General features: G+C 46.2%; 1 protein-coding gene and 1 long non-coding RNA gene across 5 annotated transcripts in view; one reads left to right on the forward strand and one right to left on the reverse strand.

Annotated features, from left to right (window-relative positions):
- The window catches only part of KDM2A (lysine demethylase 2A), an 81,780-nt gene that overhangs the window by 50,934 nt on the left and 14,780 nt on the right, over positions 1-16,066 (reverse strand). The window contains exon 3 of one of the 4 annotated variants that reach the window (XM_075928564.2): positions 2,403-2,509. The exons of the other annotated variants lie outside the window; for them this stretch is intronic. The gene's annotated coding sequence lies outside the window, so the exon portion shown is untranslated. The remainder of the gene's footprint in view (positions 1-2,402; positions 2,510-16,066) is intronic. 4 annotated transcript variants of the gene reach the window in all.
- On the forward strand, positions 7,402-15,334 carry LOC142829277 (uncharacterized). The gene is made up of 3 exons (XR_012903713.1): positions 7,402-7,484; positions 11,977-12,064; positions 15,093-15,334. It is a non-coding gene; the product is annotated as an uncharacterized LOC142829277 (long non-coding RNA).

Here is a 16,066-nt window from a genome sequence, read left to right on the forward strand (position 1 = left end):
TGGGGGACAACTGAAATTACTCTTCACTGGCCCCAAGTGTTGACCACACCTCAACTTTCAAGGAAGGGATGGGATGGTAGTTCAAGCAAAACAAGGCCAGTGCCTCCATTTCTCTGCTAGTTTTTACCAAGAGCATTAACCGGGCTTCACAAATTCATCAGTGGGAAATTTTTTTTTCTTCTATACAGTTAGATTGCAGCAGACTAATTACATTATTGATTACACTGGGCATACAGAATGCAGGCACGCTTTCATCTTTGGCCTTGTTGGCACAAAAAAGTTAGTAAACAAGGAACATGTGATACCAGCATAAAGATGCCTCTCTGAGACCTTAGTGATCTGCAAGCAGGTTTATAGCTGCTGGAGCAAAGCAAGTGGGATAGGTGGTAGGGGTTAAAACTCATTTATGAGTCCAGATCCAACTCTCCATCCCAGCCAAGTGAGCTGGGAAGCGAGGGAGTAAAAACAGGAACTTGCTCGGGAAGAGCAAACCCCAGGAGCCTGCAGGGAAGCACTACCACCTCAGGATGTAGAGATGATAATCAGAACTAGCTGTTCAGATCCTGGACTCAGTTTGCCATTTGACTTGACCAGATTCCCTTCCTCAACTCTCTCTGCTGCCAGCTCCACTTTCCCTAGCTTTCCCATTCTCCCCAGGCCCTGTGATGCGTTACAAAGCCAAAAAATAAACATAAAACCAGAGTATTTTAAGAGGTTACAATTAACTTGCCAACCACCATCCTGATCACTGCAGATTGTATCTTTCACCCTATCCAGGCTTTGGTCTTGGCTTTTGGGAATAAGGAGAATCTTAAGGCCATAGCCACATGAGAAAGTTGCACTGATTTAGTGCACTTAAACCAATTCAGCTAAACTGATGCAAAAGGATGTGGTTTGAGAGTGGATAATTTGACTACCTCAACTTGCAAGCAGCGTTCCCTGTAAATTGTGTGCTTGTACAACCACTCAGGAGAGATTCCAATGCCACCTAGGTGATCAGCAGTACACCCACAGCTAGATTTGTGTTTCTCCTGGTGGTGCACATTCTCACATACCTCTATGCATATAAAATGTATTCCGCACATGTCTGGAAAAAATCCAAGGGAACATTGCTTGCAAGTAACGTACAAGTTTGGTCTAATAGCATCTTCATAATCACTGATCTATTTAAAAGGTATTTTCTACCATCCTCCAAAGAAATATACCCACTAATAATACCTCATTAACTTAGCTTGCGTTTCATGAAAGTTAACACATTAGTTGAAACAACAAGGGTGTAACCAAACTTATCAGTAAGCCATGCAACAACATGCAAATAATGAATGGTTTTAAAAATTACCTTGCTAAATATTCTACAATTTTTTTGTTCTCAAACTTGTTTGAATAATTTGTAGATGATTAAGTATTCATCTCCAGTGAAATTTAGTGTGGGTCTTAGAAGCCACATTTCAAGAACACATTGTAAACATGAACAGTAGTCTTAACTCAACAAAAGTTTGATTTTTTTTTATAAGATACGGTAAGATAAATGCTCTTTACATTTAAAGTCATTTTAGGACAATTTAAGACTTTAGGACATCTAACTTATCAATGAAGATTTCATATTGAATAATTTTAATGTTGTCGTTTCAGAGACATTTTGCATACTAGCTCCTGGGAATAGCACTCTCTCTTATTAGTCGATAGTAGCTCCACTATTTTTATAAAACAATAACATGTAGATGTATTTGCAGGACAAGAAGCTACAGTAGTAACCTCACCTTTGGATTCCTGATCATTTGAAATATTTAAATGATACACTATATGTCAAACAGAAGCTGTGAGTTGAATGCAGATATGACTGTATGAGCTTCTAGTTCTATGTTACACATGGCAAACTAGATGATCATAATGACCCCTTCTGGCCTTACACTTTTTTCTTTGGTGCCATGGCAGCATCCACACATACTTAACAGTTGAACACAGCAATTCAGAGTCCCAAACTATGCAACTTTGGCCCAGGATTTTGAATGACTGTGGTCTTAAGTTCAAAGCTTGGTAACAAGTAGTATTTCAGAAGGCAAGAAACATTTGTGCCTGCATGCTGATTCAGGAAAGGTTTGCTTCAAGTCTGTCTCCTGACCACATGAGCAGTTAAGGTACATTAGGAAGTTGCGCACCAGTGCAGCTGTACCACAGCTGAAGAAACAGGTAAGAAGCTCTTTAGTGACGATAAGGCCAGAGCTACATTATTGCACGGCAAAGTGCTGTGCTTTTTGTACATGTCTTAAAGTGTTTAGAAATTCAATTCCCCTTTAAGCAAGAAGCCCTGTGAGCCCACCCCCCAGCTACAGCAAGCCTCCCATCGGGAGGGAATGCTAGGATTTGACAGTAGTCAGAAGAAGCAATAGTGACTGGCTTACCACATTGTGTTCATTGCAAGATGCACACTTGCAGCGTGCCACCTCCTGCAAGATGGGAGTGAAAGAGACCAGCTCCTTTTAACCCCTTGGGATCTGGCTCTTGTCCCCTGGGAGGGTCAAAAAGAGGAAAGCCCCAGATCAAGAAGTGAAGTGTTATCCTAGTCTGTCACCGTATCACTGGATAACAAGTTCTGAGACTAGTTATACACCCTCCCCTCCTCCAATGCACATATAAAAATAATACATCTCTACAACGGAAGCCTCAATCCTGCCACTCAATGGAGATTGGCACAGCATCTCATTTTCCCTGCCCCCTCCCAGGGTCCTCTTTTACCCTTCTCCCTCTGCCCCTGCCCTTTGTACAAGCTAAGGGAGGGAATGATCTGCCAGGCTCCTTACAAAATTGAAACACTCCTGAAAAGCCAGAACATTAGTCACTCTACACAGCAGGGGTGAAGCTGGCCAAGGGAAGTATCTGTTGTCTGGCAGTCACACAAAACCAAAACCTAGTCCAGACACTGGAGGTTTCATTTCTGCTCGCTTGCTGGGAAAGGTGCATAGCTCTTGATTTTATCTACGACTGAAGCAAACCCAGCCCCGAACTGAAAGTGAAAAAATTGTGACAGCCATATTTGTCAGATAATCATGCTAGAGATATGGAGTGCTACTTTAAAGTAATCCCTGTGCTGAAGAGAAAGTGTGAGGGTGTTAAGCAACCCTTTCACAGTTGTGTGGGGAACCTTTTTGGGGGGTGGGGGAGGGGGGGGAGAGGAAGGAACAGATCCACAGGGGGGAAAAAAATCAGTTGGGGGCTACACATGAGAAGCAAAAAAACCAAAACCAAAAAAGCCTCAGACGTGGCTCCCAACTAAGAAGCAGAAAAAAAAAGGAAGACATTCATCTCCCTCATGAAATTTGGGGCACCAGGGTTCACGTCGCACTTGGTCCTTCAGGGGGGCAGGACCAAGACTCAAGGCTTCTCCTTAGGGTCAGATTAACTCTTCTTGGAGCCTGGGGCTAGTAGATTGTGGGGGCCCCCAAGTTCTGGAAAGGGGTCAAAAATGAGGGGTTCAAATGTGTGGAAGGGGTTGGGGATCTGGATGGGAAGTGCAATGCAGGAATGGGATGGGGTGTGGGTCTAGGCAGTAGATAGGGCACAGGAGTGTGGTGAGGGTGCAGGTTAGGAGAGGGAGGGAAGTTCAGGAAAGGGTTGGGGAAGCGGGGTGCAAGCAGGAGCAGATTTGGGGTGCAGAGTCTCAATGGTAGGGGGAGGAGATGAGGATAGAGCTCCAGGGGATGGGGGACCCTGGTGGCTCTGTGCCGCCGTATGCTGGCAGGCACCACCACCCTGCCACTCTCCCGGGATGGGAATCCTGGCCAATGGGAACAAAAGGGACTGAGCTTCCCTGTGCTGCCATTCTGGTGCAGAGTTACTGCCTCTCTCCTCCCCCCACCAGAGCCTACAAACTGGATGCTGACTGCGGCTGGTCTGGACCCAGCCCAGGAGGCTCAGGCACCCCCAAGCAGAAGGGAGCCCTCGCCTTCTACCCTCCACCCCCATGGCGGAAGTTCCAGCGCTGGCTCACCCTGCTGAGGAAGATGGGAGCGGGGGGGAGGGGGAGAGGGGAGAGAGACAGGATGGAACGGACCTCCTGCGCCAATCAAGGCAAGCTGCAGGTTGGATCTCCAACCCTGGAACACAGGTTTTTGCAGGCACATCAGTTAGGCTTGGTGCTTTTTCCTTCTTTCGGATGTTAAAAAACCTTAAGAGTTCTTTTTTGGTTGTACTTTATGAATTGAGGTCCTATGTATAATAGGAAATTTTAGAAATAGCCCCCTGTGGCAGTCACAACAGTTCAGCTGTACCAGTGGAAACAAAGCAAACACTGCTTTGGCAGCTTCTGGTGATTTACTACTGTTTTGAAATGAACCTGCTTGCAAACAAGTTTAACTAAAATATTTTTGTCTAAGTGGTTTCTCCTTAATAATAGTCAGGTTCCCTGTAGCCTACACACACACACACAATACTGCCAAATGTCCTATCAGAAACAAAAAATCTCCCCCCGCAAGTGTTACTTTTAACTTAAATGTAAGGTTACTACAACATTAATTGACAGTCTCTCTTTAAATACAGAAAGGGAAGAGACTACAGGTCCCAGCATGCAATGCTCTAGAGCAATCTGAATAGAGATGTGCATATTGAAGTAGAATAGCATGCTAGGCTCAGTCTATGGGCCACATCTGCATACAGAACAGGAGAGTGGAGCCAAACTGCAGTGACTGTGGGCTGCTTTCAACTCCAGATATGCCACTGGTCCCAGTTTCCTGAAATGCCTGCCCACTTGAGACTTCTTGGGAAGAGACTTCATTTCTGCAATGCAGTTTCAGGTACAAACTGACAAACATTAAAAAGGGATAGGAGCATCTGTGTTGAAAGAAACAGGCTTCTCGCAATCTAGTCCCAAGAGAAGGAACATCTGGTGGCCATGTCTGGAACAAGAAGGGTGTTTCAGGGCTTCCAGGATGAAGCTCTACAAAGGCAGATAACAGAACGGGCTTGAACGGAGGCACAGCAAGTCTAATCACGAGCCTTTTGCCTCAAGAGGCCTGGCCAAAATTCAACTTTGGCCACAAGTGAAATAGTCAGCTACAAAAGTTTAGTTTCTGAATCAGTCTGTAGCAACAAGCACACCTATTTATGATAACTAGCAACCACTGCTCAAGGACAGCAAAGGATTGGAATAGCAGGGAGTGTTGCAGCGTAACAGGAGAGATGCATGTGAATAAATAAATGGAAGTTTGTCCCCTGGAAGTTTTGAGATTTTTGGCCTTCAGCTGTAGTCTACAGGTGGGTATGCATGTGAATCCTGTGCCTGAGACCAGAAAAATCTATGGGTTGAAATCTGCTCCCTGGTTCTCATGCTCAACATTGAGAGCACAATGGAAGATGCAGATCAAGCACTTTCCCAGCTCCTCTCCTGTGAATTCAGTAATGATCTGAAGTTGAGGAGGAAGGACAGTGATTAGCAGAATACAAGTGGAGACCACACACTTCAAAGAAAGTTGTTACAGGCACAAACTCCATTTCTTCTTTGAGTTCTGGTCCCTCTAGTTACTCCATATGCAGGTGGCTGAAAAGTAGTACAGATTGAACTTCTCTAGCCCGGCACACTCTGGTCTAGGGATGTTAAATATCAGTTAATTGAAGAGTCAATTAACCTTATGAATTCTTATCGGTTACTCGAGTATTCTATAGTTCTGATGGAGGGGCCGGCAGCCAGTGTACTTCGGCCCCACTCCCGAGGAGCCCCCTGCCACTCCACACTGCTGCCTCTGTATCAGAGGCAGCAGTAAGCAGTATCAGAGGGGTGCCAAGTGGGAGCCGATCTGTGAGGGAGCCAGTTTAAAAACCAGCTCCCCTCATGGACCGGCTGCCTATTACTCCATGCTGCTGCCACTGAGACAGAGGCAGCAGTGCAGGGAGGCAGCAGCCTCTGTCTGGGTGGGAGGGGCTGAGCTCCTGGACCCGACACAAGTGGGAACTGAGCCAGGCTGCCTGCCCACCTGGCTCCTAATACACTTCAAATGCAGAGCTGGAGTGGAGGCAGGTCCCGGACCTGGCACAAGCCAGGACTGAGCCGGGCTGCTGGCCAGCCTGCTAAAAAACGTACTGGTGGTGTGTGTGTGGTGGTGGTGGGGAATAGGGGAAGAGAAAAGGGGGAAATGCGTGTAGTCTATAGCATTAACGGATAAGCTTTTGCTTATTGGTTAATCGACTAGACTATTACATCCCTACTTTGATCTGGCAACATGCGTGAACTGGCATGATTTTAATTAGCTGGATGTCCACTTATGGGTGTGGCCAAGCTTCTTGTGGTCTCAAAGTTTATTTGTAACCACCAGTCTTGGCTCTCAGTGCTCTATGCCACTATTTAAGAGCCCAATAAGCAGTGGAAGTGTTGGTAATGCTGCTAAACAGTATTGACCTCCCATGGTTCAGCAAAGTCGCTGGTTTGGCACCTGTCAGGTACTGAGGGTGCCAAGCTGGAGAGGTTCAACTTGTACTGAAATAGTAAGAGAGGAGTGCAAGGATGTCAGTCATATAGATATCTATAACACTGCACTTCCAAAGGTTGCATCAGGAGAAGCAGCTTCAACCAAAGTGCAATGCTTAGTGAAAGCATGGATGGAATTTCTAGTTGCTGTTGTACAAGTGTCTAGCCATAGGCACTTCCTGAAGCATTCATACTGAGGTTGCCTGTGCTCTAGTGCAGTGGTTTTCAGCCTGTGCTTTGCAGACTACATTTATGGTTTCCTAAAGGGGTCCTCACTGCCGTTAATTTTTTTTAAGCAGTTCTCAAGTGAAAAAAAAGGTTGAAAACCACTGCTGTAGTGGAATGGGCTATCACCTGATTCAAAAGAGGGATGACCCAACTGATAGCAAAAGACAACAGTCTGAAACCAATAGTCTTTAAGCAGATATCACTTGCCTCACTGCTCACTCTGTAAATAGCAACAGATAATCTAGGTGATTTTCTAAACAGTTTTGTTCTTTGCTCGTCTGATGTTGAGAGAATGAAGTCTCCCCACTGGATGCAAGAGGCTTCAGGGAAGATACCAGTGAGGGGACAGGTTTATGTGGAACTTAGAAGTACTTTCAGGATGAATTTCAGGTGGAGGTGAACGGATTCCATCCCTTCATGGAATACAGTGTATGTTGGGTTAACCATGAGGGCACCCAAGTTCACCCAGCTTCCTGGCTGATGAAATAGTGACCAGGATGGCAACAGGTTGGAAACAGGTGGGACATGGAGCATGTGGGCAATGGTTTGAAAATACCAGACTGAGGTTCTGCATTGGTGATGGCTTCACTACTAGTGGGAAGATAACCAGATTCCTAAAAGGAATGACTGTTACTGGATAATAAAAATAGAACTTCCATCTACTGGGGAATGGAATACACTGATTGTTGCTAGGTGAGGTTGCAGTGACCTAACAAAGACCCAACATCTTGAGAGCAAGGAGGTAGTCTAAAATAGCAGGAATGCCTGCTGGCCTTGATAACTGGTTCTGCTGCACCAGGTAAAAAAAAAATCTCCCCATTTGGCTAAATAACATTTTCTGGTAGAGAGAAGGTGGGTGAAGTAATATCTTCTATTGGACCAACTTCTATTTGTGAAAGAGGCAAACTTTTGAACTACACAGAGCTCTTCTTCAGGTCTGGGAACCCTAAGTACCTCTCTCAGACATGAAGAAGAGCTCCATGTAGCTCAAAAACTTGCTTCTTTCATCAACAGAAGTTGGTCCAATAGAAGATATTACTTCACCCACCTTGACTCCTTAGCACTCTGGGATCAACACAGCTGCAACATTGCAAACAACATTTTCTGGGAGTCTTTCCTGATACAATTAAAAGCCCCCGTTGGGGACTCTTGTACATTTCAAAGCTGGCCCGCATGCAGCCCAGAGTCAGCAGGACTTCCCGCTGGCCCTGGGCTACACAGGGAGTTCCACATTCCTCCTTTGAAATGTACAAGAGCCCCAATGGGGGCTCTTGTACATTTCAAAGGAGGGATTCGGAAGTGCTTATTGACTAGTTGAGTAGTTGATGGAAATTCCATCGACTATTCAACTAGTTTATTAACTGCTAGTTAACATTCTTACTCCACATACTCCTGTGGAGCCAGATGCTCTTCTTTAGGAGGAGAGGGATGATGTGACTCTCTGGTAGAGTGCACAGATCTGGGGTGACATGCACACAGTGTCTTGGGTACCCTCCCAAACCTGTAACAGTGATGTCTTGGAGGGTAAGCTTGATTGTAAAGACGACTGGCCCAAGAAACTCTGAAGGTCCTGTCTGGATTAATCACCTTCCTTACCTAGACATCGGATTCGGCCAACAGAAAGGACAGCTCTGACTCCATTGGTGGTACCATCAGTGCTGGTGGAATGAAGCAATAGCTTGTAGCCAGACTAGAGGAATAACTCCCTTTCTTTGAAACTATATGCTTTTCTGGGCTCAAATCATGCAGCAGTAAGAAACAACTGGAGAGGCGACTGATTCACACCTCTCTTTATGCCCTCAGTATTGAGCACAAGGAAATCCAGAGAGCAGGCGTGGACCAGATGCTACTTGCAGGATTTTCAAGTCTCAGGAATATACATAGGGACCCACACTTAAAAAGAACAAAGATATCAATGGGCCATCCCTGAGATGTCCTCATTTCTTACCGAGTTCCACATATTGGCTCACCCAATATGATTTCAAGTGAATTATGTCTAGTTTAGACTAGGATTTAAGATGTGTGATGCTAGACCACATTACCTAGCTTGATCTAAAGTCAAAAGTAATACAATTTTACAGTTTGTTAACACAGCAAAGTTACACACTTTATCCTTGTGCAGCTCAAATGGTAAAACCCCTAGTGTTGATGCAGATGTCCCAGTACAAAGGTGCTTGCTTATGCTGGTACAGTTTATTCCCATAAAGGAAGTTAAATAAGATATTGGTGGAAGGCACCTTCATAAAACTAGTGGGGATGCAGAGTGCAGTGGAGACTGGAAGCTCCAATTCTTGAAACAGATACAACTTTCCTACACATTAATTGCTCTGCACTTTGGAGTATATGACTACACGAGCAGTCAAAACCCTTACAGCTTACTAGGAAATTAAATTTTAATGGGATAAAAAAAATGTATGTTCATGCTGCAGTGGTGTAGAGGAATGCTGGAAGCCATTGTACAAGGGCAACACTAGGAAATTCAGGAACCCCTCGTGACATATGCCTTCAATCCAATCTTCTCATCACCTTCCAACACTGAACAACCCACCCAGCCATTGAAATTATGTCCTACTATCACTCCCCCTCCATGTCTATTGAAGCCTCTCCAACTCCTAGACTTAGATAGATTACTGCCTCCTTCACACCACACACTGTAGCAAGATTCCTGCTCTCTTCATCACCAAGTTCTCAATTATTCCACTCCCCATCCCACAACATTACCCATAACAGGCAACTTAGGATCTCACATACATAGTTTTGCATGAGGTGCCCCCAAACTCAAAACACGCTACGCATATAGATTGTAGAAACCACACACCAGACAGCTCTCAATGAAGAGGCAGTAAGAGAACTCCACTGGTTAGGCACGTTGCCTCTGGCTGCCACTTTACCTTCACATTCAACAGATCTCAGCACCTAGTGGGGTAACTGTAAAATATTTCAGTTATGTTAGCACAATAGAATCTGAGCATTCTTCACACTAACGAGAGCTCATGTAATGAGGGATTGGACTGAAGCCCAACAAAGCAGCCCTCTTTGCAGCCAACCTTGAACCAGTTAGAGGAGGATAAATGGAAGTTGCACATTATTCTTCCTTCATCCCAACACTCCGAAGCCAACAGTCACCTCTTAGATATCAATCATCCTCTGAGGAAATGGAAAGCATGAATACTTCTACACAGCTATCACAACTCTGCAGCTGATCCTTTCACCTCCCAACTCAACTCCTTAAGCATAGCATGGTTGAGGCTTAACCTGTCTACACAATGGAATTTTTCAGAGATTACTTCCTTTAATAGTCGCATCATCCCTTTTTCAGGATGCTTCTGCCTTTCAAGAGGCAGACTCACCTCTAATATGGATGAGAAATGAACATCCAGAGTTTGAAACAAACTGAGGTTTTTTAAAATACAAGGTCATATTTAAAAACAGATCAAGCTCATTCAAATGAAACCAGTGTACATGACAATACTTTAGTCACTTCCTATCTTATTTGTTTTAATTCCCATTATGACCTTCCTAAATCTCAACTTTTGAAACTTTGGGGTGGGGATTGAGGGGCGCTCCAGAACACTGTCCCCAAGTTCTCACCATCATAGGAAGCAGAGTCTCCCCCATGCCATCTTCCCTAATTTGTCTTTTGTTTTTAGTTGAGAGCTGCTCTCCTACACAGACTTGTTCCATGTAACTTCCCTACTCTCTCCCTCCCCTACACACCCACACCAGTGTTTCCTGTAAGTGGAGCGCTTGAAGGGCCACCCAGGAGGAACTCAAATGCCACCCAGCTGATTAGCAGAGCACCCACAGCTGGCTGCACGTGTTTCTACTGGTGGATCCACATATGCCTTGATGCACATAATTATTCTGCATATGAACGGAAAAAATGAAAGGGAACATTGTGTCTCAGTCTGCATTCCTCCGATCTTTACATTTCCTTTCCACAAGAGGAATATTTCATTCATTTGTACACCCTTTTCTGAACTCTCTCCTTTAAAACTAACCTACACATACATACCACCCCTTTACCTTCACATCTCATTCTAACTAAACCTGGATCTTTCTAATGCACTCTGTCATCTGTACACTTCCTACACTCTTTCAGATTTAACCTCAAGATTTCTGATGAGTCAAGGAAGTATTATTCTCATCTATATACAGGCAGTCCCCGAGTTACGCGGATCTGACTTATGTCGGATCCGCACTTACGAACGGGGCTTTTCTCGCCCCGGAACTCGCGGGCAGCGGGACCACCCAGACGCGCAGTGGTCCCGCCACCGTGTCCTCCGGGGCGAGAAAAGCTGCTCTGGGTGTCCCTGGTCTGCTCGGGGTGTCTCTGGTCTGCTGGGAGGAGTCCCCAGCAGACCAGGGACACCCCGAGCAAAGCCGCAGAGGCGGCAGGGTCCCGCGCCTCTAAGGCTTTGTTCCGGAGCAAAGCCTTGGAAGCGCGGGACCCCACCGCCTGTGCGGCTTTGCTCGGGGTGTCCCTGGTCTGCTGGGGACCCCTCCCAGCAGACCAGGGACACCCCGAGCAGACCAGGGAGACCCGGAGCAAAGCCTTGGAGACGCGGAACCCCGCCGCCTCTGCGGCTTTGCTCCGGGTCTCCCTGGTCTGCTGGGGGGGGGGGGGGGGCACAGCTAGTGCGCCTCCCCCCCCCAGCAGACCAGGCTTTTGTTGTGGATGCCTGGGGTAGAGCAGCTGGGGTGCTGCCAGGTTGGTCCTGGGGGGACCTACCTGGCAGCGCCCCAGCTGTTCTGTCCCAGGCTCCAGATTCAGCCGCTGTTGAAACTGATCAGTGGCTGATTCCAGGAAGCTGGGGGCAGAATAACTCTGCCTCAGGTTTCCTGTAGTCAGCCCCTGGTCAGTTTCAGCAGCAGCGGCTGAATCTGGAGCCAGTTCCGAGTTACGTACAAATTCAACTTAAGAACAAACCTATAGTCTCTATCTTGTACGTAACCCTGGGACTGCCTGTAAATGGAAAACTGAGGCAGAAATTAAGCAACTTGCTTAAAGTTGCACAAGAATTCAGTGGCATTTCAAGAATTAAGCCCAGCTCTCCTAACCTTAGCCTCCTCTCTAACTTTCCCTCAACTCATGCACAATTTACCTCCACCCATTCCTGGATTATAATGACCTACCCAACCAATACACCAGCTTGCATTGCCAGCTTTGATGGGCGGAGAGGGGGGGTGCTTAGTAGTCCAAGCATTCTTGTTCTTTCCAGCTCTAGTACTTTTATATTTTAGCTCTGTTTTTCTTGGATTCCACCTCTGTTCATATTCTCCCTTCTTAGGTTAAGAACAGTGGTACCAAACTCTGAAAAGCATGTGCTACTACAGCTCCAACTGTGTGGAGGACCGCAGACAGCTGACCTTTGTGTTGTAAGATTAATATCCTGATTTCCCCATGGCAATTTGGCTTGACCAAAACTGCCAGACCCTTGAGAGAATTTATAAATACAGCAGTGTTGTTACCTATACTGTCTTGGCTTGAAGGTTTCAAACCTGAGCGTGATAAGCATGCAACCCCCATACAAGTGACCCTATATACACTCTGCCAACTACAACTTAGATCTGAATGGTGACCTTAATTTGGAGCGCAGCCTGACATTGGGAGAAATAGGTGGCTAATTTTAGTAGCAACTGCACAACCCATCTTCCAAAGAAGTGTTTCTGGAGAGAAATGAACCCTGATATTGGCTGGCTTCACAAGGAGAACCCTAGAACTAATCCAGCTGGTTTTGCTGAGGTCTTCTACTACTTATTGCTATACATTTTCAAAGCCTTGTATGAAATGCTAGTTAGCTTGTACGATAGGTTTTTATCCAGAATAGGACAGACTCAAGAACTGGACTCATGATTTAGCAGGAATCTAGTCAGAAGAACCTGGAGGCCTTCCAGGGTTTAAAGTCCCAGGAGGGATTCCTATCACAAGCAGGGCTGGCAGAGTTTCAGTGCAAGTGGAGAGGCAAGTGTGTGTTTTGTATGTTCTCTGGAGGAGTTATAACTGATAGTGCTAAGGAGTAGCAAGACAATTCAGTGAGGGGGAGGGCACATGTGAGGCAGGCTCTTCAGCACTTGTTTACACAACACATACTGATGGGCAACACTGTTTAACCCTAGGATTCATGAGTTTCTGGCCACATCAGACAGATTTTTAGCAGCTGCCTTACACACAGGAATGCTGTTTCCACAAGGAATACGGCAGTGCCATCCACTGCACTAGCTGCTGGTTACATTGTACTTTACACTCTCTTCCATGATCTCACCCATATTCCTCACTGGTTTATCACTTTAGGAACAATATTCTGCCTATGGAGATAAGGAATTGGCAAATGAAGAAAAGTCAGTCACTCATTCACTGAAACCTATTCTTTACTGTGAAGTGTTCTTTTGCTTTCATTTTATAGCTTAAGTTAAAGTAAACTATGAAAGACTGCCTTGGAGATAATGTCCTCTAGTTACAGGACAGATAGCACCACCTTCCATACCCCACCAGAATGCCTCAACCTAGTATAGCAGTTAGTATTCATGAGCAGTGCTACCCTAGTATCAGACTGCCAAAGAGGAATGCCCACAAGTGACAGCATACTGGAGTCAAGACAGAACTTCAACATGGATATTATCAAAGCTAGATGAGAACTCACTAAGGCTCTGTCTCTACTACAGACCTGACAGCAGCACAACTGTAGCCACTCTGTGCTGGTGGGAGAGAGCTCTCCTGTCAGGACAATTAAACCACTCCCAGTAAGTAGTGTTTGCTATGGTGGCAGGGGAGCCTCTCCTGCCTAAGTAGCACACTATCCACATCTGACTGACAACACAAAAGTGCTGGTGTTCCCTCTAAGATTTTCCATCCATGAGTGGAGTGAGTTTTGTCTTGTGTGCCAACAATGAGGTCCCGTGTGCTTGTTTGGATGCCACCAGCGGCGCTCCTCCCAAGTAGTGCTGCCCCCCCCAGGGGAAAAAGTGAAACGTGCCTTCCCTCAGGAAGTACAGCTTCCTGGGCAGCCTGTGTGCAGGGCAGGGACTGCCCCAGGCTGCTGTGAGTCCCCACCTGGGGCAGAGGGAAGCTGCTGCCAGTGCCCAGAGCTTGCAGGGAGTGAGGTGCTGGGGCAGTGACCTGTGAGGTACTTTTGGGGAGTTCTTCAGGTAAGCACTGCCTGGAGCCTCCACACGAGCCCACTCACACCCCAAATCCCTGATTCCTTTCCTACCTTCTGAACCTCTTGGTTCCAGCCCAGAGCCCCTCTGTATTCCAATCCCTTCATTCCCAGCCCCACCCCTAGAATCTGTCCCCCCCCAGCCAGAGCCTCACACCAACCCTCTACCCAACCCTCTGCCCAAGCCTAGAACCCCCTCCCAGCCGCTGAACCCCTCAACTCCAGCCCAACGAAGATGAGCATGTGAATGAGGGTGGGCAGAGTGAGCAGGGGTGGGCCCTCAGAGAAGGGGTGTGGGCAAGGGAGTTCAGTTTTGAGTAGGAAGTTGGCAATTTTACACAGCCCCAAATAGGTGAATAGCCTGCAGAGGTGAGTTAGAGGGCGAAGGCAGCATTCCTTCCTCCCATAGGTTCTTGTCCCACCCCCAAAATATAATAAAACTATGCCTATGCCCAAGGGCTCCCCGCACCCAGCTCAGATCCCTGAGTCTTTTCCCTCCCCCTCGCTAGGCCCTGGAGTTCTTCTAGCAAGTTAAGGGGTGCCTCCAAAAGAAAGAAGTTGAGAATCCTTGCATTAGACCCAACTGACAGCATGTATCTTTCTTGGCCCTTACTCTGTTCTGGTGACAAAGCACCTTACGAGTCACTGGACAGACTTTAACAAATAAACAAGAAGGGAAGTAAAAGCTCTCAAATCTCAAGCTAAACTAGACTGAACCAGGACAGCATTTGGATATTAGATGTCAAAACATGTCAACAAAATGGGAAAGTTTAGGTTGCTGTTCCCATCAAATTAATTGCATGCTTTAGACAAGACAGACAAAGGTACTTACCACTTCTGCTTCAAGGGCCCATCCATGGTGCTTTTCAACTGAAGTAGGGCAAGTAACCTTGATGTCCTTGTCAAATTCAAATGGCGTGAACATGCCCAGTTATACTCACCTATTTGGATCTTTTTTCACTTCCCTCCGTGTGGAATGAAAAATCTCATTCACAGTGATGTGTGAGATGCATCACCATGCATGGTTTGACAGCTGCCATGTTCCACCTCAGAAGTAGTTGCATTTTATTTTTAGGTGAAGCATTCCCTATACATCCCTTTGTTACTTCACAAGGACATTAAGCAGATCGGTGAGCATTTATAAAGTACTTGGGATACTCCCGTAAAAGATGCTAGAGAAGTTTATGGTAGTAAGGTAGTTGAATACTCAAGCTACACATCTCTGCCCTTTTTCTTTCCACTTACAGCTGTTAAAGACTCCCACAATACAAACTCCTGCACTGGACTCCCAGAAGCACATCCCACAGAAGCTAGCAGCAGGCAGGTGGGTTGCATGGGACTGCATGAGACTAGAAGAAGTAGGGCATATTATGACTCACTCTACTCAGAGAAATTCAGCAATTTCCTAATCCGTTGCCTAGGACCTTGTACCTCGCCTCCTCTTCTCCCAATCCTCAGGAGACTGGCTGAGTAAAAGCTGTACAGTTTCTCCAGTCTGTACCTAGTCTTTCAGATCAGCAAACAGTTAACACCACACACAGTTCTCACATTGTAGCATGTCTACACAGTGAACAAGCACCTGGGCCTGGCCTGTCAGATGATTCAGGTTCACAGAACTTAGGATGTGGGGCTGTAAAACTCCCCCTTTCACAGGGCCCAGGCTCAGACTCAAGCCTAGACACCTACACTGCAATTTTACAGCCTCACAAACTCACCTCAGCTGACCTGGGCCAGCTGCAGGTGTTTAATTTAAGTGTAGACATACTTGCTGTGGGGCTATCCTTTCACTACCAAAAAAGGACACAAATCAGGAGTTTTCAAACTCTGCCTGCATTGCTTCCCGCAGTTCCCATAGGCCAGGAACGGTGATCTGGAGCCAGTGGGAGCTGCAATCACCCATACCTGTAGAGACACAGGTAAACAAAGTGTGTCTCAGCCAGCTAGCAGCTTGCCCTTACATGCCGTAACCCAGAGTTTGAAAACTGGTTTCTAAGCCACCACCGCAACAAAATCCTAGTGGGGCTAAGACAGACAGTTTTTAATTGAGTTATTAGTACCAACCCTGCTTAGCTACACCACTGTAATACCTACTTGCATCTCATTTCCATTAGGATTTTATAGTGAGGTAGCTAACATGCATTTGCTTTTTAGACAGCATGGTAACTATCTGTTTTGGCAGTGAAGACACAGCCTGAATTCTGCCTCCTCTTGTGCACAACTT

The sequence above is a fragment of the Pelodiscus sinensis genome, chromosome 5 (genome assembly GCF_052426305.1).
Source record: "Pelodiscus sinensis isolate ZL-2025 chromosome 5, ASM5242630v1, whole genome shotgun sequence".
In the NCBI taxonomy this organism is placed as follows: Eukaryota; Metazoa; Chordata; order Testudines; family Trionychidae; genus Pelodiscus; species Pelodiscus sinensis.